The sequence below is a fragment of the Pan paniscus genome, chromosome 4 (assembly GCF_029289425.2).
Source record: "Pan paniscus chromosome 4, NHGRI_mPanPan1-v2.0_pri, whole genome shotgun sequence".
NCBI lineage: Eukaryota > Metazoa > Chordata > Mammalia > Primates > Hominidae > Pan > Pan paniscus.
The window spans coordinates 32,255,212-32,281,319 of record NC_073253.2 but is presented as its reverse complement, the minus strand read 5'-3'; the positions used below and the strand labels follow the sequence as shown (position 1 = coordinate 32,281,319).

The window sequence follows — 26,108 nt, the reverse complement described above, 5'->3', positions numbered from 1 at the left end:
GTCTTTTTTTTTTTTTTTTTTTTAATGAGACAGGGTCTCTCTCTGTCAGGGTTGTTGAGGCTGCAGTGAGCTGTGACCAGGCCACTGTACCCCTGACCTCCTAGGTTCACGTGATACTCCCACCTCACCCCCAGAAGTAACTAGGACTACAGGTGCACACCACAACCCCTAGTTAATTTTTATATTTTTTGTAGAGACAGGGTTTTGCCATGTTGCCCAGGCTGGTCTCAAACTCTTAGACTCAGCAATCCGACTGCCTCAGCCTCCCAAAGTGCTAGGATTACAGCCGTGCGCCACCATGCCCAGTTAACATTTTAGGTCATTCTTAACTTTCTTTGAAAACACAAAATGGCTAATTTAGTGATGAATTTAAATATAATTATATTTTCTAAAGTGTTACATTAGTCAATACATGACAAATAGTCACAAAATCAGCATTTCTTCTCTACATTCATTTACTATTAGAAATGTGATGAATAGGGACATAGATGAAGCTGGAAACCATCATTCTCAGCAAACTAACACAAGAACAGAAAACCAAACACTGTGTGTTCACACTCATAAGTGGGAGTTGAACAATGAGAACACATGGACATAGGGAGAGGAACATCACACACCAGGGGCTGTCGGGGGGTGGGGGGCTAGGGGAGGGATAGCATTAGGAAAAATACCTAATGTAGATGACGGGTTGATGGGTGCAGCAAACCACAATGGGACATGTATACCTATGTAACAAACCTGCACGTTCTGCACATGTACCCCAGAACTTAAAGTATAATAATAAAAAAAAGGGAACTGTAATAAACAACAAAAAACTGAAGAAAAAACAAAGACAGAAATGTGATGAATAGGCCAAAACTATGTTATTACATATTCCCTGTTTTTTGGAAATCAAAACAAACCTATGATGTTCGCAGGGCAGGCATTTTCCCTCCTTTTTTAAATATGAGAAATCTGAGACATAGCCTGAGTTCCTCAAGATCACATAGTTAGTAAGAAGAAGACACAGAGAGCTACGTTAGAGAGAAAGGATCTGTCAGCAAAAAATTAATGAAACATTATGCATTTAGGTCAGCCAGAACTATTACCTCCATTTTCAATATTTTTTTCCAAGAACCCTGATTTGCTTTCTATGGATCACCCTAATTTGTTTTCCCTGTACTTATATGGTAGCATGTCCTCCACATGTGACCAGTTTATTCCAATCAGATTTCTATTTTCCATTGTCCTCAGATTCAAGTGCTGGCATATCCTTACACAGTTCTTTTTAGGTTGTCAATCAAAGGTCCTACAACTCTTCCTTTTGAAGCACTTTGTACCTCAGAGAAATCAGAAGGCCAGAAACAAAATTCTACCAGGTCAAAAACATGTTCTAGGAAGAAACTTGCTTTGTATATAGTCATTCAACAAACATTCACTGATTTTTACCATATATCTGACAACGGCTGAGGACATCACTCCCTAGTCAACAGATAACTATAGTGTACCATGGTATGTGCTCTAATAGAAGCAATACATTAGAGAGCTCCCAGGAGGGGGTTAGAAAACACTGAGGAGGTTAGGGAAGGCTAACAGAGAAGAGAACAATTGAGACAGCCATCAGAAGACGAAAAGGAATCAGCAAGTAAAGAAAGTAAAGAGCAATTCGAGCAAAGAATAGGGCTGGCCGGCCTGGTGTGAAACTGATAAGAATCTGACACCCTCTGGTAGAATGAGATAGGTCCCACAGAGCAGGAATTTAGGATAGGTCAGATGACTTGTAAATCCAAGTTTTATGCCATATTAAAAACCTGCCCTTGTTCCTGAGGTAAAGGTGAGCCACTGAAGGTTTTTAAGCTGCAGTGTGCTTAGACTTGCATTTTAGAAGGATCATTCTGGGGGCATATAACGAAAGGGAGAAGAAGACTGTAGAGAATTTGAGGACCTTTTTATACCCCCATTGTGAGAAGATGAAATTCTCAACTTTTGTGGTGGGAGGGGCAAAAAGGAGGAGATAAAGAGACAAGAAATATTCGAAAAATAGACTCATCTTATGCCTTGATAAGGAAAGTGAGTCAGTGAGGATTCCAAGGTCTCCAGCCTGGCTGTTGGTGAGTGCCGACAGCATCAGCATAGAGAGAGAGAGAGAGAGAGAGAGAAAGAGAGAGAGAGAAAGAGAGAGAACTCAGGAGCTGGTCTAAGAGACAAGACACTGAGTTGTGTTACAGCACTATGATCAAGCTTGCTTGTGTCCAGATTGTTCTTCCAAGTCAATATTATAGCTGAAATTTTTTAAAAAGAAAAAGTTACCTCTTAGAGACCTGTCAAGAGTGTAAATTACTTGAACACTAAGTCTGTGGGCTGTCCTTTCTGAGCCTGGCTTCAGTTTCTCTATTTACTCCATTTCTAGAATATTAGTAGGCACCAGAGAAAGAATCCACTGTTATCTTCCAAATCAGCATCTTGGCCTCACGGGGAAAGAGCCCACCCAGCAGGTTTTTAATTGCCTGTATAGCTAACCATTCAAATATCTTTGCTGTCTTCTCTTTTTTTGAATGGCATGACTCATCAGACCACCAGGTAAAAAGCCCCAGGTCAGCAACCCAGCAGCCAGGGAGTGCATACATAATGGTTCTTAAAGTCTCTCATTTCAAGTTTTTGTAGTTTGTTCTTGCCAAGCAGAAAGCAACTTTTACATAGTACAGATTTATTGAGATACCACAAGCCTCACCCAGTTGAGATTAAGCCTAATATGAAAACACAAATTGGTTTTCCATGCTAAGAAAACCAAAGCTATGGACATTTCCTCAGAGCCCAATATTTCATCACATGGACTAAAGCCTCTGTCTTAGTCGTAGGTCATATGTCAACAGGAGAGTTGTTTATTTTTTTAACCATGTGTCACATGACCCAACTACATCATCTGTAGTAATTTTCTGGAGTGAACGAGACAACTAGGACCCTCTTTCAAACACAAATCCTGAGAGAAGGTCAAATTGGCAGCTGTTGTGTTTCTCTGAATGGGCTGTTGTAATTTAAATGTCTCATTCCACGGGGAGCTAAGGAAAGTGACATAACCCAGAAGAAGCTCGGAAGTGAGAGTGTTTGTGGGGGTGGCTGCCCTCCGATCCTGAGTCTCTGGAGTCAATGAATGTGCTTCAGGAGTAGTACTAGGAGCTCAGGACAAGCTTCTTGGGAGGTTTCTTTAAAAGGAAAAGAGAAGTTAGGCTGCAAATAGGTGGATATGATGGCAGACTGTTCTTAATATTGTCTTCCTCAGAAAGTATTTTTAAGTAACTAATTATAGATGTCTGTTATGTTACATTCTCTATTGTGAGAAAAGAGGAAGTTGGACATCTTGAACCAAATCCATAATACAATGAATGGAAGGCGTCTAGACAGCAGTAACAGGCAAAGATCAAGCTGAGTCTAGTAAACTGCTTTAACTCAGCCAAGAAGAATATCACTAAGCACTCCCTAATTTCTTTCTTTTCTTTTCTTTTCTTTTTTTTTTTTTAAGTAGAGTTTGTTACAAAGGACCTAAAACCAGACATGCAAACTATCACTTCAATATGGTGGTCAAATTTTCTCATGAAGTGTGGATCTTAATTTTTATTCTAAAATTTCAATCTTTAAACTGTACACTGAATCAGTTTTTCTATACACTAAACGGTATCATTCATCTAGCATTCAAGAATGCCTAATATACTTGGTTTGTTGTATCATACTCCAAGTGGCACAATGCTATATTAAAACCCTTAAGGCATAACTCCTTTTTCTGCTTTTTTTTTTTTTTTTTTTGAGATGGAGTCTTGCTCTGTCGCCCAGGCTGGAGTGCAGTGGCGTGACTCGGCTCACTGCAACCTCCACCTCCTGGGTTTAAGCGATTCTACTGCTTCAGACTCCCAAGTAGCTTGGGTTACAGGTGACCGCCACCATACTCAGCTAATTTTTTTGTATTTTTAGTAGACACTGGGTTTCACCATGTTGGCCAGGCTGGCATTGAACTCCTGACCTAAAGTGATCTGCCTGACTTGGTCTCCCAAAGTGCTAGGATTACAGGCATGAGCCACCACACCCCACCAGGCATAACTCTTAATATTGGCTGAATACTCAAGGTAGGATTTTTACTACTTATTATTAATATTTTTTGAAGAAAACTAATTAGCATGATCTTTTGGTTGGGCTAAGAGCATGTTATAAATTAATATTTTATTAATTACATTGAACAGTAGTGTGTACAATAAATATCTTGGATATTTTCCAGTTAAAGAATTTCACTTATAAGATTAAGATTGCTGTTAAAGCTAACATTTATGATAGGATCATAATAAGATTAAGAAAGTTTTTAAAGACTCTGCCTCTGTAAAAGCATAAAGTTACTGAGTGAAAGGGTCTAATGATCGTGGTATAAGGTCATTTGCCATATTCCACACCTTACCATGAACTCTGAGTTTATATTCCAAGTGATATATAGTACCAATTTCAATTCCAAAGGATCTAGAAGTTACTCATATTTAATCATTTATGTTATATATTGAACCAATTTCTCATCCTCTGTGAGGACTGCCTCTTAAGTTTTATACGCCTGAAATTTCCCCCTGGGACCATGTCCATCTGTACCCAAGTGCTCTGCGTTTCTTGGATCAAGGTGTTCTATTTACAGGCTTTGAATTGCCATGCAGCGTCCATTGATTTCAGATCATGGGTGGAAGTTTGGATATAGAAGTCATTATCACTTGCCTGTGGACCTCCGTAGACATGGGGTCTCATCCTACTCTGTTCCTACCCTCATTTGACTCTCAAATCCAGGACTACTTCTTTAGCATAGCTTGGAAGCGGAGCACACCCAACGAAGCTTTAATGACTGATTCCAAAGTGATGATTTCAGAGTAAACATGGGAATCTCATCAGGCCTTCATCTGGAGCTCTTTTCCAAAGTAAATAGGTAGGTAGCTAGTCTGCTCTCATGGAGGTGAAGCATAGCTCCCTGCTAAGCTTGTCCTATAGTAGCTTCTTTCCAAAGGGCGCTATTTTTGTTTGCTGGACTCAGAATTGGAACAGAGGAGGAGGAGCGAGATGGCCAAATGGAAACCTCTACTGATTGTCCTCCCCATAGAACACTAAATTGAATAATTGCCCACACAAAAAAGCACCTTCATAATATCCAAAAATCAGGTGAGTGACCACGGTACCTGGTTTTAACCTCAGATCACTGAAAGAGGCACTGAAGAAGGTAGAAAAGACAGCCTTGAATTGCTGACACCACCCTACCCTCATCTCCCAGCAGCTGCCATGTGGTGCTGAGAGAAGATCTGTGCTCTTGGTGGGGAGAGTGCAGTGATTGTGGGACTTAGCATTGGAACTCAGTGCTGCCCTGTCAGAAAAGCAACACTGTACAGAACTTAGTCAATGCCTATGGAGGGAGCATATACACCAGCCCTAGCCAGAGTGGACTCACCCATCCCAGTTGTTGGACCCTTTCTTCTAGCAAGCCCCACCACCATGGGCTAAGATGCCATGGGGTCCTAAGTAAACTTGAAAGACAGTCTAGGCCAAGAGGACTGCAATTCCTTGGCAAGTCCTGGTGCTGTGCTGGACTCAGAGAAAGTAGACTTGGGGAACACGTGACCCAGCGAGACACTGGCTAGGACAGCCGAGGGCGTGCTTGCACCACCACTCCCAAAACCCCAGGTAGCACAGCTCACAGCTCTGGGAGAGACTTCTTTCTGCTTGAAATGACGAGAAGGAAGAATAAAGAGGACTTTGTCTTGTAACTTGGATACCAGCTCAACCACAGTAGGATAGAGCACCAGCCAGAGACTTGAGGCTCCCATTCCAGGCCCTAGCTCCTAATGTTATTTCTAGACACACCCTGGGCCAGAAGAGAACCAGCTGCCTTAAAGAGAAGGACTAAGTCCTGCCACAATTCATTAACTACTGACTAAAAAGCCCTTTGGCCCCGCATAGTTAGCAGTGGTAGCTAGACAGTACTTGCTACCGGCCTTGGGTGAGATTCAGAGACATGCTGGCTTCAAGTGTGACTCAGCACATCCCCAGCTATGCTGGCTATGATGAGAGACTCCTTCTGCTTGAGAAAAGGAGGGGGAAGAGTAAAGGGGACTTTGTCTTGAAGCTTAGGTACCATATTGGCCACAGAGGGATAGAGAACCAAGTGGGCTCTTGGGGTCCATGATTCCAGGCCTTGGCACATGGATGGTATTACTGGACTTTTCCTGGGCTAGAGGGGAGCACTGTCCTGAAGGGAGAGTCCCAGGCTCAACGGTATTCATCACAAGCTGACTGAAGGGTCCTTGGGCCTTGAGTGAACACTGATGTATTTGCTGCAGGCCTGGGGTGGTGGTGGGTCCTGGTTTTCTTTCTACTTTGGCTTTGTTTTTATTCTCTAGGTCTTGGCTTAACCTGGTCCCTGCCTCTCACTGCTTAAATAGAGTAGTTTAAAGAATACTGATTAATGGATTAATATCAAATTGAAAGGAGCACTTCCAAAACCTGTGCAGAGTATCTCCCTTGCTCTGTTCTCATACTCATCTATTCCAATGACTTGGAGAGGACAGTGTGCTTGTCAAATTTTCAAACTCTATACAGTAGAACTGACATTAATATATTTTATATTTATTCAGTGCTTTGCCACTTCAAAAAATTTCAGGATATGGTATCTCATTTGATTCCAAGAATGATAGGCACAGATGAAAAGATCAATTTCAGTTCAGTATGAAGGACAGCTTTCCATAAATTGGCCTGTCCAAATGAAACACCAAGCTTCACAAAGAAGTAAGCTCCACACAGTGAAGACAGTTTTAGTAAACAGTAAAAGTTGACTCTCAGGGATTTTGTGGAAAAATCCTTGGTTTGAGTGAAAGCTTGGATTAAATGGCTGTGTGTGTGTGAGAGAGAGAGAGAGAAGAGAAGAGAAATACACATTAATTTAAATATATTATCTAGGGAGAGAGAACAATTGAGAACACAGGCTACTGTTTTCTTAAAACCTTTGTTAAGATAACTCCCAAATAGACTTTTAATATAGGACCTTAATCACATGTAGTTGAACAATTCAACATTTTTAAGGTTTTATTTCAAAAGTTCAAGAAGTCTGAAGTAGTATAGGTCTAGATCATGGTTTCTGGATTACACCAGGGGTGCTGACTCTTCTAAACATGAAATAGGTCCCAAACTGAAGGGTTAATGAGAATATCTGATGGTTTAAGGGCAAGTGGAAGCAAGATGCATGTGAGGACTGAAGACATCACACAGGCATAGAAGGAAGGATGCGAGTATGGAGAGCAGCAGCCTGCAGAAAAAGCTGGGGTGGCCAGTTGAAGGGAGTGGATATCAAACCAGCATGGGGCAGGGCTAGCATGAGGTCACTGCCCTACTCAATTAGAAGCAGAAGAATTAAACCAAATACCAGAACTGGTTTGCTTTGCTTTTTCCATAGTTGGACTAAATGCCTCCCTTCATGGCTCCAAGACCAGCTCCAGTGGAATGTTTTAGTGAAATGCTCACTTGGCTTAGTTTAACTTTGCCTTAAAAAATGATCATTCCATGACTTCTTTGAAAATTTTGTTTAATGATTTTGTGATACTGGGGCAGGTGGGGCAAGAAAGGAACAGTATAAAGGATTTGGCAACTGAATAGACCAGAGTAAAATATTATTCAGTGTGAGCTTCTGTTCTTGTAAGAACAGAAAAATATCCTCTTAAATTTTTTTTGATTATTTGAATAATATTAAACTAAATGCTTATAATAAAGTTAGGCAGAAACATTTAGAAATTATAATTATAATCCAGTTTATTTAAGAAACACTTGTATGCTATATACCAGGTGTTGTGCTTAGAACAAGTTTTTAAAAAGTAATTTTTAAAGACCTTACAACCTATTCAGCACACACACAAACACCACTGCATAATTTTAATTCTTTTTCAGTTTGATAGTAGTAATCTTCCCTTGGGCCAACACATTTTCTTTTAGATTCCACTGAGGTGAGTTTTTTTTTTTTTAAGGTAGTATGTAATATTTTAATCTCTTGCCATCTTTCATATTTGACTCGTCAAGAAAAGGTTGTGAAAAGTCTTAGTTTGCCCTTTTTTATCTTACTTTTTTTTTTATCTTACATCTGCATTGCCACTGACAGGAATGCCTTAGTAATATTCCTAGAGATTCCAGATGTTCTTCAAATTTTACCGTATGCCTGCCACTTGGAAAGTGTTCAGTATAGTATATGTTGCTCTTTTTTTTTTTTCCAGAGTAACTTGATTATAAATTACAGACAATGCTCTGTAAGTAAGTTAAACACCTGGCACCCAGATCTTGGTTTTGTTGTTGTTTAACCATTCTACATTAAAAAGAACCAGGGTTCCTTGGAGAAACATCTGATTCTAGGACTGGGGCAGGAAATATACAAGATGAGCCTGGAGCATCTTACAGTGTCAGAAGGCAAGGCAGTTCTCAACAACAAAACAATAAAACAAACAGAACCCAAAGACCACAGTGATGGGGATCTGTCAAAAAGACACAGAAGCCAACTGAAAGAGCTCCTAATAGCCAAAGCTGAAACATTTGAGCAACAAAAGCAAGTAGTATTAGATTATAACCCACAGTATAAAATAAATATTTATGACTCCAAATGACATAAAAAAATGATTGAATAAAAGAATAAGTAGGCGAGACTAGACAATTTTTTCATGCAAAAGAACAAGTCTGCCCTCAAGGAGGTGAAGCATAACTCCCTACTCCTTAAGTTTGCCCTGTGTATAATAACTTCTTTCCAAAGAGTAAAATAAGGAAAGGTAAATTAGAGTCACTTTAGAGTATAGAACCCTGACAAACACTGCCCCAGCCAGGTGGTCAAGGTTAATATCAGCAGTCATAAGTCATAATAGATAATATGTACTCTTGATGTGATAAGAGTGGCACTTTACCTCTGTGCTCTTTCTCCCAAACACCCATAACTCTATGCTAATTATGAAAAAAAAATTAAACAAATCACAATTGCAGAACAGTCTATAAAATACTTAACTGGTACACCTCCAAACTATCAAGGCTAATAAAATCAAGAAAAATCTGAGAAACTGTCACAGCTAAGAAGAGCTTAAGGAGACATGATGACTAAATGTAATAGGGTATCTTGATGGGACCATGGAACAGAAAAAGGACACTAGGAAAAAGCTAAGAAAATCTGAATAAAGCATGGACTTTACTTAATAACAATATATCATATTAGTTCATTAATCATAACAAATATTGCATACAAATTTATTGTCATTAATATTTGGGGAAACTGGGCATGAAGTATATGGTAACTCTTTGTATTAGCTTCACAATTTTTCCCTATATCTAAAACTATTTTAAAATAAAATTTTATTAAAAGAAATCTAAATATGTGATCTTGTGAGTAAGTAGAAATTCTGCTATCCACCTTTCAAAGTTGTAAGATCTGGTACTATTTGAGATAATCTCAGTGTCCAGAATCACTGCATTTTGAAGGTATGAATGATTATATGTCTTGGTGTGTCTTGGAGGCACTTTGCTAATAATGCTTTTTAAAAAAACATTTGTGAAAACAAAAGGTAATGAACTGTCCATATTCAGAGACATTAATTCCTTTTGATCCCTCAGGCAGCATTACATGTCCTGGTAAAAAGCAATGGATTAACTCTGTTCTGTCCAATACTGTAGCTATTAGCATATGTGATTACTGAGCACTTGAAATGTAGCTGGATAAAACTGAGATGTGCTATTGGTACAAAATACATACTAGATTTTAAAAACAAAAAAAAAACCAAAATATTTTGTTAATAGTTTTTTATACTGTTTACATGTCAAAATTATGTTTTGGATATAGTGGGTTAACTTAATATATTGTTAAAATTTATAACACTTGCTTTTTTTTATTCTAGTATGGCTAATAGTAGCCACTTGAAATTTAAAAATAGATGTGTGGCTCACATGTCTATTAGACAGTGCTGGATTAAGTGGATCCTAGGAGACTGGAAGAGTTAATGGATTTCCCAAAAGCAAACAAGGTCCCTCAGAGAAATTGTCAGACTCCGTTGTGGGTTTCTAGGCTCTCACCACAAATAGCTGGATATGTGCAACATTAAGGCAATTTCCCGGAGATGACTCTTGCCACCATGAAAAGCCACCTGCAGTGACAAGAGGCTTTCTTGATTTTTCTCTCTTATTTCCTTGAAGATTGTGCTTAAAAAGGAATGTTGGAGAGTAGTTTCTTGAAGGATTTGTGAGTGAGGAAATTAAAATGTATAAGGAAATATGAACCACTATATAGAGCACTTCTAATGCTACCTTTTTTTTGGATGGGTTTGCCTTGAAGTTGGAGATGTAGTTTTTTCCAAACCTCTTTGGAACAACATATTTTAAAGCATGAAAATATTCTAAGGCAGTATCCACATTACAATAAAGCAACTGGCAGAAAAATGAAATGTTAACAACTTAGTTGTTTGGACTACAGAGACTATCAGACAACCAACATGAACAATGCACGGGAGACATCTTACTTTGCTAAATGTAAATTTCCTCTTGGTAGATGAGTGAGGAAGAACAAGTTCCAGCTGGTTGGCGGGCAGGGGGAGGGGTGTGGAAAATGTGTGTGGGTTTTTTTTGAAAAAAATTATTTTTAACAAAATTGTGTTTTTTAAACTGTATTTCCTTGAGTACATTATCTTGAGAAAAAAAGAAAGAAAAGCCAAACAGAGTGTTTTAGTTTTACATAAGTAATATAGGTAGATCTGATCATAAATTCCTAAATTTTACCAAAGTTTGTCATTATAAGCAAGATAAATCAATTGTCAGTAATTACTGTCACCCTCTGCTCTGAGTGGCTCTTAGAAGGAAATTATCTGAAAAGAGATAAGCCCTGTTTTTTCAAGTAAGAGCCTTGGGGAAAAGGGCTCAGGGTATAGTTTGCCTCACTCTGATGGGCAGAATTGAGTGTTGGATGTTAGGAGACGACAGCATAAAAATACTGTGTTATAATTTATGATTTGACTATTGCAATACCACTTACGTTGGCACTGCAGGAGATTTACCTTAAAATTATATCAAATAACCTAGGCTAGCAATCTATGTATTTACACATGCAAGAGGTAGATGAGAAAGTGGAGGCACAGGAAGCCAAGTTATTTGTAGTTGTATAGTCACACACGGGTTCTAGACCGGTGGTCTATAATCCTAGGCTCTTTGTATGAGCCTTCTCTGCCTCTCTTACAAATACCATGCACAGCTGTCACACCTAACCAGTGTACTAGAAGATTACAAGACACCTAATGCCAGGTTGGAGAAGCACAGGTTGATTGAGCTTGATTCTTTAAGCTGAAAGCAGAAAGTCTGCTTCTACCTTTTTCTGTAGTCTCCTGGCGAGACCATCCCTCCTCAGCATTATGGGAGCTGCTCTCAGGGCTTTGTTAAAGGCTCTGTCTGAGTGGTGTATTTTTGCCTCAGAGGCTCAATTTGATCAATTCATATGCCTATGTAAAAACCACCAAGCTTCTAAAGCGATCACATTAGGCTCACGGTGGGAGTCTCTACACATGAAGAGCAGGACATGTGTCCACTGCATTTCAGCATCTGTGCAGGACAGCCGTGCGTGCTGCTCTGCCCTGGGCAGAAGCTGTCTCAGTTGGCCTGCTTTATTCCAGCTCTGAAACCCAAGTCCCGTGCTAAGGGCCAGAGGAGAGGTTCATGCTGCATTAGGCTAGCTCTGCTGAGCAAGGCTGGAGAAACACATCAGTAATAATTTAGCACTCAGCAGCTGCAAGAGTGCAGGCCCCTGCCAAGTGCCAGCCTTTGGTTCTCCTCTCTACCAGGCAGTAGCTAGTTCATTCTCTGGGCACTCAGCCACATTTCAGAGAGAGCCGTACTGGTGATGGCTGGGACAGCACAGACACACAGGACAGCACAGACACACAGCCCCCTCAACAAGGCACTACTGTGAACTATCCTGCTGCACAAACTGTGTTTAAGAATTGAGCCATTAGCAGCTAAGAGGATACAGGGAATGGTTGACTTAAAGAATTATAAAGCCAGTGATAAAATATAAAGTTCTAAATAAACACATTATAATAAGCAGAACATGATTTAGAATACATGCTGCTGAGTGGCTACTAAATGAGACCCAATTTTAAATACACAGATTCTAGAGCTCAATTTGTTTCCTAACTGAAAAATAAATAAACAATCCACCATTTCCTGTCAGATCCCAGGGTGGTTTCCTGGAACCAAAAGAATCAATCATTCCAAACATAAGATAATCAATGTATTGGAGTGGGGGCGGGGGCAGGAAGGGGTGGGAGGAGAGATAGGGTTTATGAAGCCTTGGCTGCCTCAGCAGTGTGTAGAAGGCATCTCAAATCTACCCAACATAAAATCTCATTCATATCCCCCTAGTTTTTCACCCTTAATCTCATCTAGATCAGATCTATGATTTCAACAACAAACCTTGTTCACCATGGCATTATTGCAGCACTCTATTTTTATTGGAAATGGCAGCTCTTATTCCAACAGACCCCTTGGCTTCTGTGTGTGGCAATCTGAGTTTGTGTCAGTTGTCAGCCTAAGGGGTTAAAATTCATTTTAAATAGCAGCACGGTGGGTGCAATCCTTCCTTTCACTTGCCTTGGGAATAATTTAGCAATTTGCATTTAAAGTCACAGAGTCTATTTGGGTTTGAGAGAGCAAATTTTATGACAATTAGACTTGTTTTTTGAAGGTGCAGGAAAAACCAAAATGGCCATTTAATAGACATTGAGCTAATCTGACATGTTGCAGCAAAATTTTTGAAGGCTAACAATAGGTTAATTCTGTAATACTTAAGATAGATGATAATGCTATTGCAGTCAACATGTTTTTTAAATCTGTATACTTTTTTTTTTTTTTTCAAGAAAGAAAGAACCTTGAAGCATCCTGTGGTCTTAATCTCTTAGGCGTTCTAAGGAATTCTTCAGCCAATTAATAAAGTGCCCCTTCACTTGAAGTCTATGAAAGCCAACATTTGTGGTGAGCAGGGAACGTCAGTTAATCACATATTAGGGATGATTCCTTTGTTCATTGTGCAAAAGTGGTTTCTAGCAGACATTCTTATATTCCCATACACAATATTTATCTTCTGAAAGCCAAACGAATTCAAACAAGCCAATGTGACCTTTAAATAGTGTTTTTTTTCTGTCTCTTGGAAAACAATTAAGGGGTTTCACTATATTAGTGGGATTTCCCCTTTCTTCAGTTTTCAAAAGATTTTTCTTTCATCTTCTTTTTCTTTCTCTCCAGCTACAAAATGTGCTCATTACGGGCCTGTCAGCTACAAAAGGGAGACTTTTTCTTTTTCAGCAGGTATGAAAATCTCAATAGCTTCTTTAATCTCCAGAGCGTTCTCTTCTGCTCTATTTAATAAAACTCAGCACTTCAGTTATCAGAGTCATTAGAAGGAAGCAGGATTGGAAGAAGGAGCCTTAATTTATTTTGGTGTCATATGTAATTAAACCATTTTTTTCCCAATGGCTCTATATTTTTCCACTACCTTTTTTTTTCTTTCAGAATATTTCTGAAGAAAATCTCCTCATATGGAAAATGAAGATTAAGCAGCAATAAAATAAAATACCCACTCCTTCAGAAACCAAAATAATTCTATTACCAGGCAATTAGCACAAATAAGGGCCTGATGCCATTCACCCCCAAATAAACCCGATTCCCTTGAATATCATTGGCACTTTTTTTACTGTCTTTTTCTCTCAACTAATCTGAAACATATCTGATGAGCCAAGTTTGCTCGATGGTCCTGTACAAAAGGATGTGAGTTTGATAACATTAAAGGGCTAGAAATCTCTGTGCACTGTAGACATGACAGAGAAAGTGGATAAAGTGCATCTTCTGAAGCTACAGTCAGAAATCCAGCACTACGTTAGCACATGGCAACCAAGCTCAATTAATTATTTTTTTCTAGTTAATTATTCCTTAAGGAACCAAAAAAGTTAAAAAGTTGCAATTAGTTGAAAATACAAAATATTCTAAAAATTATCAACCTTAGGTCTGGGGGAAATTGGATTTCAATGGCTCTCCACTGTCACCCATATCTCGGTACCCCAAAATTTAGTGGGTGTGTTAAAGAATAAGCCCTCCCCCTAATCCTAACTGATGATTAATTCAAATGATTTTTTTTTTTTTGGAGATGGAGTCTCGCCCTGTTGCCCAGGCTGGAGTGCAGTGGCACAATCTCGGCTCACTGCAACCTCTGACTCAAGGTTAATCCATCAATTGATGATCATTCCTTGTACAGTCAGCTGGTGTTTTGTGACGTTCTTCACATGCAGTTGTTGATTCAGTGTATTTAATAAACAGAAACAGAAGCTTTGTAACACGAAGCAAAATTTTCTCTAACTTGCCCTTAGTGTCCAAGGTCAATTATTTTATTATAGCTATATAGATTAACCTGACAATCTTTATTCCCTAGAAATCAATGCTAGTTCTCAATAAATCTCTATTCTATATGTAAAATATATTTAAACATTAACTTCTATACATTTTTTTTCATATTTTTCCACTATATTATTAAAGTGTTCAGGGCTACAGTTTCTAGTCTTTATGGAATGAAATCAGAAACATGAATTTCATTGAGGAGTGAATTGGAAACCTGTAAAGATATGGATGACATATGCACCATATGGAAAACATTGTTCAAAATTCAAATTATACCTTTCAAGTGTCTCTCACATCTCAATATGGTTTTGTTTTTCTAATATAAAAAGGTCAAATCACTGGTATTAGGTGTCTTTTGCCTAGATTGGATATCCTGCAGTACCAAGAGTCTTTTTTGTTTTGTTTTGTTTTTCTACTTCCACATCTTCTGGTATTAGTTTATTCCTTCTCTCTCCCCAACCTACCTCATCCCATGCATTCTCTTCTTCCTGTTCAGCCTTCCTTACCAGAAAAAGAAAACAAAACTCATGATGTCATGGAAAAGTCAACCAAAGTAAACCATCCTGACAATTACGTGGAAAACAACAAAAACACAAGTAATTAAAACTAAATTGTAAAGAAAGAGCCAAGATTCCCAGTAATCTGAAAATAAGAGGGGGAAAATCTCACTTTTAAAATTTATTTAAAATGTACAAAGACAACAAAATAGGATATAGGGTAGGTGGCCACAAATGCTGGTGGAGTTTCCTCTAGATCTACTTAAGGAAACACCACATGTGTGGTATAGCCAAAACCAGTTTCCCTGGCAAGAAGAGAGAGTAGTTATTATACAAGTACCACTTTTTTTTTTTTTTTTTTTTTTGAGACGGAGTCTCACTCTTGTTGCTCAGGCTGGAGTGCAATGGTGTGATCTCGGCTCACCGCAACCTCTGCCTCCCAGGTTCAACAATTCTCCTGCCTCAGCCTCCCAAGTAGCTGGGATTACAGGTGCCAGCCACTACACCCAGCTATTTTTTGTATTTTTAGTAGAGACAGGGTTTCTCCATGTTGGTCAGGTTGGTCTCAAACTCCCGACCTCAGGTGATCCTCCTGCCTTGGCCTCCCAAAGTGCTGGCATTACAGGCATGAGCCACCACACCCAGACAGTACCACTTTTTTATACAAACATATTTCACTGGTTTCAACACTGACAGCATTCATTGTTGCTTTCTTCTTTTTAGTAACATTTTCATTTATCTAGCCTACAAAAATCTGAGGTATATGACATGAAGAGTTCTGACCCTGGTGTCAAACCGTCTAGGTCTCAGCCTGGAGCCACCACTTTCTAACACTGTGACTAGTCACTCAATCTCATGAAGCCTTATTTTATTTAGCTACAAAATGGGAATAACAATAGTATTTACTTCATAGGATTATTGTGAGGTGTTAATAAGATCATGAATGGAAAGCAACATGTCTGACACACCTCAAGTATGCCACGAACCTCACAGTTATTAGCAGTTATTTTTATTACTATTAAACTCTATGACTTGAGTTCTTGAATCAGAAAACACTCTACAGTGCCCATTCCATTGGGGTTGCAAATTTTTCATCTTAAAATCCTTCTATACTAGTGGTTCTCAGGCTTTAGTCTGCATCAGAATCACCTAGAAGGCTTGCTAAAATCACAGATTGCTGGGCTCCACTCTTAGAGTTTCTGATTTAAAAGTTTGGGGTGGGCCCAAGACTCAGCATTTCCAACAAGTTTCCAATAGTAATGATGCCACTAGTCATGGATCACGCTCCGGTGTTCTATATCAGGGATTGGCAAACTTTTTGTATAAAGTTTCAGATTGACCATTACTAAATACATCTCTAAAATATTCTAGTCCCTTAAGTCAAATGAGGGAAGTGAATTAGATCAGTGGTTTTCAAACATTTTCTAACAGTGAGGCCCTTTCTTTAAATAAAGTCTTATGCAGAATTCAAAAACTGCTACCCAAATGGGTGCCCAAAACTCTGCTTTCCTTCTTCTGCAATCTCAGGAATTATCTATGCCTTGGAGGAGAAAGAACAGTTTGAAAAATACTGGCAGTGGTGATCTGGAGACTGGAATTAGTCAAGAACACAGGGTTGGTGTCTGACAGACATGGATTCCGGTTCAAACTCTGCTGCATCCACTCTCTATCTGACCATGGATAAGTTACTTAACTTAGTAAACTTCATTTTTCTCATTTATAAACAGAATAATAACAGCACTGATCTCATTGGGTTGTTTCCAGAACTAAGAGATAGTGTATTGGAAGTCCCCAGCACGGTTTCTGGCACTGTGAGAGCTCACATGTTAACAGTGATTAAGGTTCTTTATACAATTCTTTGATTTAAGCAGCCATCAAAAAACTTCAAAAATCTTTCTCCCCTCCTCTTTTCTCTTGTGGGATACACTTCAATTAGGCCTTACACCCAGGAGTAAGGGATAAAAGAACAAGTGATTAAACCATTTCTACGATCTTAATTACCACTAATTTAATGAAACCCTTAGTGTGGTAGAATAAAATGGTTTCTGCAAGTCTGTTATATCAAAAGACCATTTGGGGAGTAGAGAGATTGTCAAGGTAAGCTGGCAGGAATTATAAGCATCTTTTGATTCCCATCCACATGTCGTTTCTCATTATAAAAAGTTGACCTATGACTTATCTAGAAACATCTGGATACTTCGAGGGATCTTCCAAGAACTCTCTTAAGAAAAGATTTGAACATACAAAGTGCCTGATAAATAAATGCATAATTATGACTTTTCAGGTAGAGTTAAATGCCACTTTAGTTAAGTCCTTCAGCATTCTCCAGGATTTAAAAGCATCACTAAGCTGTTGCTTGACCTCATCTAGTTGTTCGTCCTAGTAAGAAGATGGGAAGCATTCATGCAGCCACCTTTCTAGAGGATGTTATTAGGAGGGGCGCTTGACAATGAGCCCTTCCTAGAATCTCTGGTGGGTATAATACTGTGTAATTGTGAGAGTTTCTGGAGTGCCTTCATGTCCTTGAACTCGTGTCTGCTCCCCAAAGGGAGTGTGTTTGGTATAGTGTTTTTAGTTTCAAACAACGGGCACAAAATCAGCTAATTCAAGCAAAATAAATAAATAAATGAAAAGCAATAGAAAAGTTAAAACCTTTGAGGGTTTTCATGATTATCTGATCAGAGTGTTGCCATTAACACACCTTAAATCCACTTACTCCAAGCCAGGTTTCAAATACCTGGCAGAAAGAATCTGAGTGCCTAGGTGGGCTAGGTGTCACCCACACCTAGAAGAATTGGCCCCATGTGCGGCAGTTCTCAGAGAAGCAGGAAGATGAAGCTGGATTGGTGCCTCAAGAGGGTCCAGTACAGAAAACATGTGCCAACTACACATCACTGAAGTACATGTGATCTCCATGAAAGTGCCAGAGATGAGGGCAGAGACTTAACTTCTACAAAAGGAAGATGTCCATTTTTTTGCCATTGTTGTTGTTGAATTTAATCAGACTAAAATGTTTTTATTTACTAAAGAAAAACTCAGTATGGCGCTTACACCTGCATTTTGATGGCCAGGCCATAGCAGATGTTTCATGGCCTCTGTATTCAATAGTTCATTTACATTGAACTGCTAGGAATATGGAAGCTGTATTAGATGTTCCTTAGGGACTGGGTGAAGTTAATGGTAGATGCTCTCTTGAAAGAGTCCCCTGGAACCTGTTTCTTATCTGGAGAAGTGAGTATAACAAATGCTCATCAATAGCAATAGGAACAGCTTCTTATTTACAAATTTGAGCCCTCTTATGAGTCCCTTTCGCCGTAACAGTATTAATAAAATAACTGGCCCATCTCTAAGCCTTGCAGGGTTTTCCAGTGAATGACCCTAGAACTGTCTCCAGCAACAATCTAGATGGACCTTGTCCTGGTTGGAGGGGTGGGGGCCGTGTCTGAACTCAACTTCTCATAGGAACCTGAATCCCCAAAATCACCAGGTGCTGAGAGGCTTGTATCTTCTATCACTGCCCCCAACTAACTGACTTATTTTGCTTGGCAGCTGAATGTAAAACATTCATTCCCCCAACCAAAGGTGCTTTCACACCTGACCTGTAAAAAGGAGGAGGAAGCAGTGCAAGGTCCCTTTCCTGGAGCACAGCTGTGTACCGGCCCAACCATGCCTTTCTGAAAGGTGTGGTGCAACTGGTTACCCATGAACCAGCTCACCGCTTGGCTCCACATTCTCATCCTCAGCAAACTTGTGTTAACTCTGGATTCTTTGCCCAACACATACTTATGCCTGAAGTCACATTTAGAAAGGTTACAGAAATCAAGAGACTAGAGGTAGAATTAAATGAGATTTGCCTGTATTTTTGTTTTTGTTCTCAGAGAGGAGTACAAGTAATAATTGTTAAAGGGCCAAGGTCTCTCTCTGTTGCCCAGGCTGGTCTCAAACCATCCCATGGCCTTGGCCTCCTCAAGTGCTGGGATTACAAGTGTGAGCCACTGTGCCTAGCCCTAACATTCTTAAGAGGCAAAAAGGTGGTGTTTGGCAGAAGACTTCCATGATGTGTTTTCGAGGGAGTTTAATTGTTGCTCTTAGGTTACGTGTATGCAGGGGATTGAACATCTTTATGAATAAGAGTGTTCCTTTCTTTCCATTTCACATACATTTGCTTCCAGTAAGCCTGGGGTACAAAGACAAGAGATCAACAGAATATTGATTCAAGTTTCTGTGTGGATTCAGGGCAAAGGTCTTGCAAGTATGATTCTCCGTTTTTTGTTTTTGTTTTTTTTCTTGTTGTTGTTATTGTTGCTCTTTGAGACAGGGCCTTTCTCTGTCACCGAGGCTGGAGTGCAGTGGTGCAATCATTGTAACCTCAAACTCCTGGGCTCAAGCGATCCTCCTGCCTGAGCCTCTGGAGTAGCTAAGACTACAGGCATGTGCCACCACGCCCAGCTAATTTTTTTTTCTTTTCTTTTCTTTTTTTTTTTTTTTGTAGAAATTAGGTCTTGCTATGTTACTCAGGTTAGTCCTGAACTCATGGCCTCAAGTAATTCTCCTGCTTTGGCCTTCCATAGTGTTGGGATTACAGGTGGCAGCCGTTGCACCTGGCCACAAGTATGATTATCTCATTGTCATTTCTCTGCAGAGAATGTTTTCTCCTCTTTTCCTACTATGCAATCCAAGTCTCCAAATCCCTACTTTGATTTAACTTCCACTTTTCAGTTACGACACTTCTTTACCATCTACCTGAACACCACTGAAGAGAGAGTAAAAACATAATAATTAGCCACTTAGGATGCAAATTTGTTACTTTGATGGCTGCTCAGCATTTAAACTTTTTTGCTATATGAGGACTCTGTCATTGTGTGAATCTTGGCGGAGGATAAGGGCTTTCTTCTCTACAAAAATAGGACCAAATAACTTTCACTACTTATCCCTTGACAGCTAGGGCACTATCATAAGATTTGAACTTGACCAATAAGAATTATCACTGGAGGCTGGGTGCGGTGGCTCATGCCTGTAATCCCAGCACTTTGGAAGGCCAAGGCCGGTGGATCACTTGAGGCCAAGAGTTCGAGACCAGCCTGGCCAACATGGTGAAACCCCGTCTCTACTAAAAATACAAAAATTAGCCGGAACTAGTGGCAGGCGCCTGTAATCCCAGCTACTAGGGAGGCTGAGGCAGGATAATTGCTTGAACCCAGGAGGCGGAGGCTGCAGTGAGCCAAAATCGTACCACTGCACTCCAACCTGGGTGACAGAGTGAGACTCCATCTAAAAAAAAAAGAATTGTCAATGAAATAAATTAAAATATTAGTCCCAGTTCTTTACCCTATCCTGTGCCCATGACTTTTGCTATTGACTTCAGAGCTCTTTTCAGTGTTTTTCACTGCCCTTTGACTGGATTTGCCATACGACTTGCTTTTGCCAACAGAATGTCCGCAGATGTGATGTTGCAGAGGTGTGAAATGTACTTACACAATCTGGCTTGCCATCTAGAACTTCTGCCATCACAATGAGAAGAAATGTCAGGCAACTCACTGATCTAATAAGAATGAGAGACAGGAGTTGAGATTGAACTCACCTGAAGTCCAGAGCCAAGCACAGCCAAGCACAGCTTAGAGATCAGCTAATCCCTACCTCACCCACAGACAAATGGGCAAAAATAAATTGTGGTTTTTAAGCCATTGAATTTTGGAGTGGTTTTGTTACATAGCACTAATGTGGAAACAGTTGACTGATCCACTCCATCTTGGAAATTTGAATCTGTAGCCCTTGATGCAGAGAAACAGAGATGATGCAGAATTTATTTCATCCACAGTGGTACCACATTTGGAGACAAGTGTGGAATCCAAGTGACAAGATCCAGTGTTCAATACCTTGGCTGAGGTTTCAGCTACCCAGTTTTCTTATGTTCTGATTTTCTTCCCTGGTTTGCTGGCCTTCTGGGTTATTTTATAACTGACAGCCTTCCAATAAACTTATTTCCTGCTTAATTTTACTGGGCCAGTATCTGTTATTTGCAGATAAGAGCCCTGGCTGAGTCAGCCCTTATATTTCATGGGAAATACAGGATTGAGAAAAGCAGAGTGAAACTGGGCAATCGTGGAGAAAGTAGGGACATTAGTCCATGAGTCCACAGTTCTGGGGACAGGGTGTAGAGGATAATTTCTCTATACTATAGGCAGAATTTTCATTTTATGCCTCAGAGAACTTTCAACGGTTGCTATGTTCACACAAAGCATGTAAGTAATGAGGTAGGTGAGTAGGTTCCAATTCAAAAGGAGTGATCAAAGTTTTATTTTTTATTTATTTTTTAACCAGTAAACTATGGTCACCAAGAATCTGCAAACTAATAAATTGTGCCTCACTGAGACTTCTATTCATTAATTTTTGATACTTAGACCGCTTTCGGATATGCTAAGAACTCCTAATGAGGAAACGTAGAATAAATCATCAGGTAGGAAAAATATTTCAATGGAGAAACATAACCCTCATATAATATGCTTCTTTACCATGTCATTCATTAACCTGGATTCAGTAATTAACAGGATTACATAAAAAACATTTAAATGTCCAAAGCCATATTTAACTACTATAAAATCATTCATGTACAGATTTTCTTACTGAGTTGTCAAGAGAAGTATAAACATTTTTTACTAGTTGTTTTTTGTCTGGCTCTTGAATATTCTTCAGGCTTTCATGAGCCTCAAAGTGTACATAACTGAGTGGTGTAATAAATGCCAGATTCTCCAGGATTTTAGAAGGTATGTGAAGTGAATGTAGATATGTTTGCCATTATTGTCCTAAACCAGAAAATCGGGGAAAAGTATAAAGTTGGTATCTTTGTGGCACGTAATCTCAGATAGATGTATTTTATTTTAAGATAGATGAGAATTGAACTTCTTCACTCAAAAAATAAACTAATTTACTTAGCCTTAATTTTATATTTAACACAAGGCATTTGTTTCTGGAAATTGGATCACACTGTTGTATATGTAGGACTTTCATTGACTAGTATATACGCTTTAAGTTTATTATCTTTTGCCTTTACACAAAACCCTTGGCAGACTATTCTTAATGCATGTATTTAGGAGATAGCTGAGTCTGTTTCTTGTCAGTTCTAAATTTAAATGATTTACTTTTCTTGATGGTTGAAAATGCTTGAAGTCAGGGCAATGGAGGTAAATACAGTCCATTTGTGCTTCTTCAAAGAATTAAGAATTTACATAATAGATGAAAGTTTACTAAATACTGTGCACATTCTGGGTTTCCAAAGGCAAATAAGAATTGACCACCCTTAAATACTTTTAATTCCTATGAAACGTCTAGTGTGAGAAAGTAGGAGAGCGGGAGGAAAAAAGGGAGACAAAGATACAGATTCAGAGAGAAAATGACAAAGACTTTTCATTTTTCACGGGAATGAAACAAAGAGAAAATAATCATTAAAACAAGGTGTAATAAGGGTCTGATGGTCTGAAAGTATCAAGCATAAATTTAAAAAGTATGTCATGAAATTCAAATGTATATACTTGGTATTTATCTTATCACTTTTTTTAACCATAAAAATATAGATTTTAAAAAATAAAAGGAAAGAAAACTCACTGTTATTCCCACCTCCTAGAGAAAATTATTATGTTGGTATTTTTTATAATTCTTTTCTTATAAATGTGTGTGTGTGCATGCACCCATGCATAAAATATTTTGTAACATAATTTCTTTTCTTTCTTTTTCTTGTTTCTTAAAATTTAAGATGGAGCCTCACTCTGTCACCCAGGCTGGAGTGCAGTGGCGCGATCTCAGCTCACTGCAACCTCCACCTCCTGGGTTCAAACGATTCTCCTGCCTCAGCCTACTGAGTAGCTGGGATTATAGGCACACGCAATCACATCCAGCTAATTTTTGTATTTTTTAGTAGAGACAGGGTTTCACCATGTTGGCCAGGCTGGTCTCAAACTCTTGATCTCAAGTGGTCCCTCCCCCTTGGCCTTCCAAAGTGCTGGGATTACAGGCATGAGCCACCGTGCCTAGCCTGTAACATGATTTCATCACTAAATATATTGTGTCTATCCTTTCATGTTGAAAGTTTTACTTCAATATACATTTAATAGCCATGTAAATATTCCATTTTGTATAATAAAAAAATTATTTCAAAATGTTCTATAAATCAATCTCCTACAACTTCCATTATTAAAATGGAACTATAGCCCTACTGCACTCTGAATGAGTGAAAAATTGGAAGACTGTAAAATAGATGGCCACATGCCCTTCAGGCTCTCGCATCCAGGAGTGCTTTGCTCAGTCTGAATGTTCTGTGGTATGCCCACAGCCTCATCGAACTTTTCAAAGCTCCTGTCTATTACTTTATCACTTACCAGATCCTAATTTCTTTTCTCAGCCTGGGAGCATCAGTTTCTATACTGAGAGCATTGAAATTATCGTTGCACTTCTCCAGTTTGCCCAGTGTCCTGCAGTGTTTAATAGAATTAGATTTAAATATGATACTTCAGCAGATGATTCCCACATCTAATGCACCTCATTCTAATGTACTTCATCTGAAGATTCATGGTAGGAGGAGGGAGTTATTTAAAATGAAATATGCTCTACCACACTAAAAATTTATGAAACATAAATGGTAAGCTTTTTAAAGGTGTAATTTCAGGTTACAGGTAGGTTGGAGTGGAGATATATTTCCAAATCACATTGAAATAATGAGAAGTAAGAAGCAAACCCTTCTGCCTATATATACTTACCCTGAACAAAAGATCTGTTCGTGTAGATCTAAATAGAAACTTAGGATACCATGCCCATTTAAGTACATGTGATATAAATTAATCTTAACAAGACATCAATGTGATTTGTGCCATGTTGTCCTTTTAAATATATCACTTCCCAAGTGGAAACAATTTAAGTGTCCAATAACAGGGGACAGGTTAAATACATTTTATTGTATTCTATGGTGGGATATTCTCCAATTATTTAAAAATGGTATAATAGCAAAAATCTGTAACTTGTGAAAAGACATTCACAAAAGGGGGAGAAAAGAAGGCTACAAAATAGCATGAACTATTCTATCCCATAAAAAATATTTTTATCTGTACATGGACATCTTTATATGATCCATTATAGTGGTTATTTTGGACTGGTAAGATTACTGGAAGCCTTTTTTTTTCTTTGTGTATTTGCATTTTCTGAATTTTCTACAATTTAGTTTTGTAAGGGAAAAAATTTAAATTACTTTCAGGTATGAGACTAATGGTGTCATGGAAGTTTGTCTTCCATGTGATTCTGTAGGGGGCTTATTGAACCATCTCTCAAGCACAGGGCTTGTAATTCAAAGGAAAATAAGAAGCCTCTCCTGCTTAGTGACTCATACTGTGCTAGGATGATCACAGTTAGGAGCTGCTACATGAGTGTGTTGCCTTGGATCACAGCAAGTAAAAACACACGGAGGGCAGAGTAGGGGCAAATAATAAGCAATGAAAGGCCTAGAAGTGATTTTCTTTCTATTTTTTTCTCCTTATCTTATTTCAAGTTGATGTGGATATTTCCCTTGGCATAGTGTAGACAATGGATGAGTTGGTTTTGCCGGTATTCATAGGAAACAAGGTTGCTCTAAGAATTACATAAAGAAAAGAGTAACAAGTACATGTTCCATGAATGTTTCCTAGTGAAGTAACCACTGTTATAATCACAGAATGTCTCCTGTAACTCTTCAAAAAGCCCAAAATGAGCCCTGGCGTAATTTCTAGGAAGGTAAATTCCTGGATACATTTCACAAATGTAGAACTTCCAGCTACAATGGGATTTCCAAGATCATGGCTGGAAAAAACCAAATGTGTCTTCATTCTTTAAGAGTTCTTTGTCTATGTTTAAGCAACTGCTGAGAACCAGTGAAGAACAACTTGTACTGCCAATACAGGACAGTCATTGGTGTTCACAGCTGGGAAGGCTTTTGAAGGTCTTCTAACCCAAACCTGAGGGAGATGACACTTGCCCCTAAGTTCTGTGTCTCCCATAAGGATTGCAGCTCCCTCCCACTACTTTCCCATCATGTAAATGGAAAAGGAGAACTGCACAGTTTCTTAGGCTGAAGTTTTATCCCTCACTCCTATTTTCTCATAATGCCTTTTGGCATTTGTGCTATAACTGCAACTATAGCGACTTCAGTGAAATGAAGATGTGGTAGTAGGAATTGCAACATGAGCTTTGACTAGACTATGTGGACAAGAATACTAAATAGCATGGACTCAGTGATATGTGTCCCCTTTAAAATAAAACATAACAATTGAGAGCTTAGTTTTAAAACTCAACGTGTTTATTTTCTGAAACCTGCTTTATCTAGACTTCCATGACTAATTAAAAGATGACAAATTTGGATGGAGCAGAAAAGGTCCCTATGGAATAGATTAGGGAGTGTTAATATACTTAAGTAGAAAGAAAACTTCTGTAGAATCAGTGATACATGACTCAGATAACTGTCAGGTTCTGTAAAGTTTGCTGCTTACACATAACAACATAGCTCACCCGTACCTTCAATGCACTTATTTCCTTCTAACTCCATTGGGTGTGATACTAAGACTGTCCAAGATCATCTATCATTTTGTTGGACTTCTTCACAGCCCCTCTGTTTCCTGGCTGAGTTATTTATGTAACATTATTCCACATGGGAAAGCCCAGCTGTTAAAGTTTTAGAATCAGGAATAAGAACACATTTTTATTAGATCCTTCATCTTGTCTACAGTGGGTTTTTCTTGGTTTAAATAATGATAGCAGCATACTAGCTCCTCGTTATAACTCACTCCCCTGTACGTGCTTTTGGAGAAGAAAATGGCCTTTTCCTTCTTTTGGGGTTCCAGAAGGGGGGCTTGTATCAAACTAAATATGAAATCAATGTGTGGGATTGTATAATCACCTGTTGAGTTTGAACTCATCCACCTGGGATGGGCACTGCAGAGGTAAAAATGATAGGACTGTTATAGATTGGTGGTAGCATGAGAGGTATATGAGAAAGGAAAAGGGGGAGTTAACAAGATTAGAAAATTTTAAGCATAGAAGGAAAGTGGCACTGTTAAAAAACAAAATAGGGTGACCCAGAAGGAGAAGCAGGTTTTGAAGAATTCTGTTTGGGATATATTGAGTTGCTGGCAGGAAATCCAGGTTGAAGGGTCTTAGAGAACATGA

General features: G+C 38.9%; 1 protein-coding gene across 1 annotated transcript in view; it reads right to left on the bottom strand.

The window, feature by feature from the left end:
• Positions 1 to 26,108, bottom strand: part of TMEM167A (transmembrane protein 167A) — a 230,032-nt gene that overhangs the window by 173,429 nt on the left and 30,495 nt on the right. Inside the window, exon 3 of the mRNA XM_063604412.1 lies at positions 20,403 to 20,469. The gene's annotated coding sequence lies outside the window, so the exon portion shown is untranslated. The remainder of the gene's footprint in view (positions 1 to 20,402; positions 20,470 to 26,108) is intronic.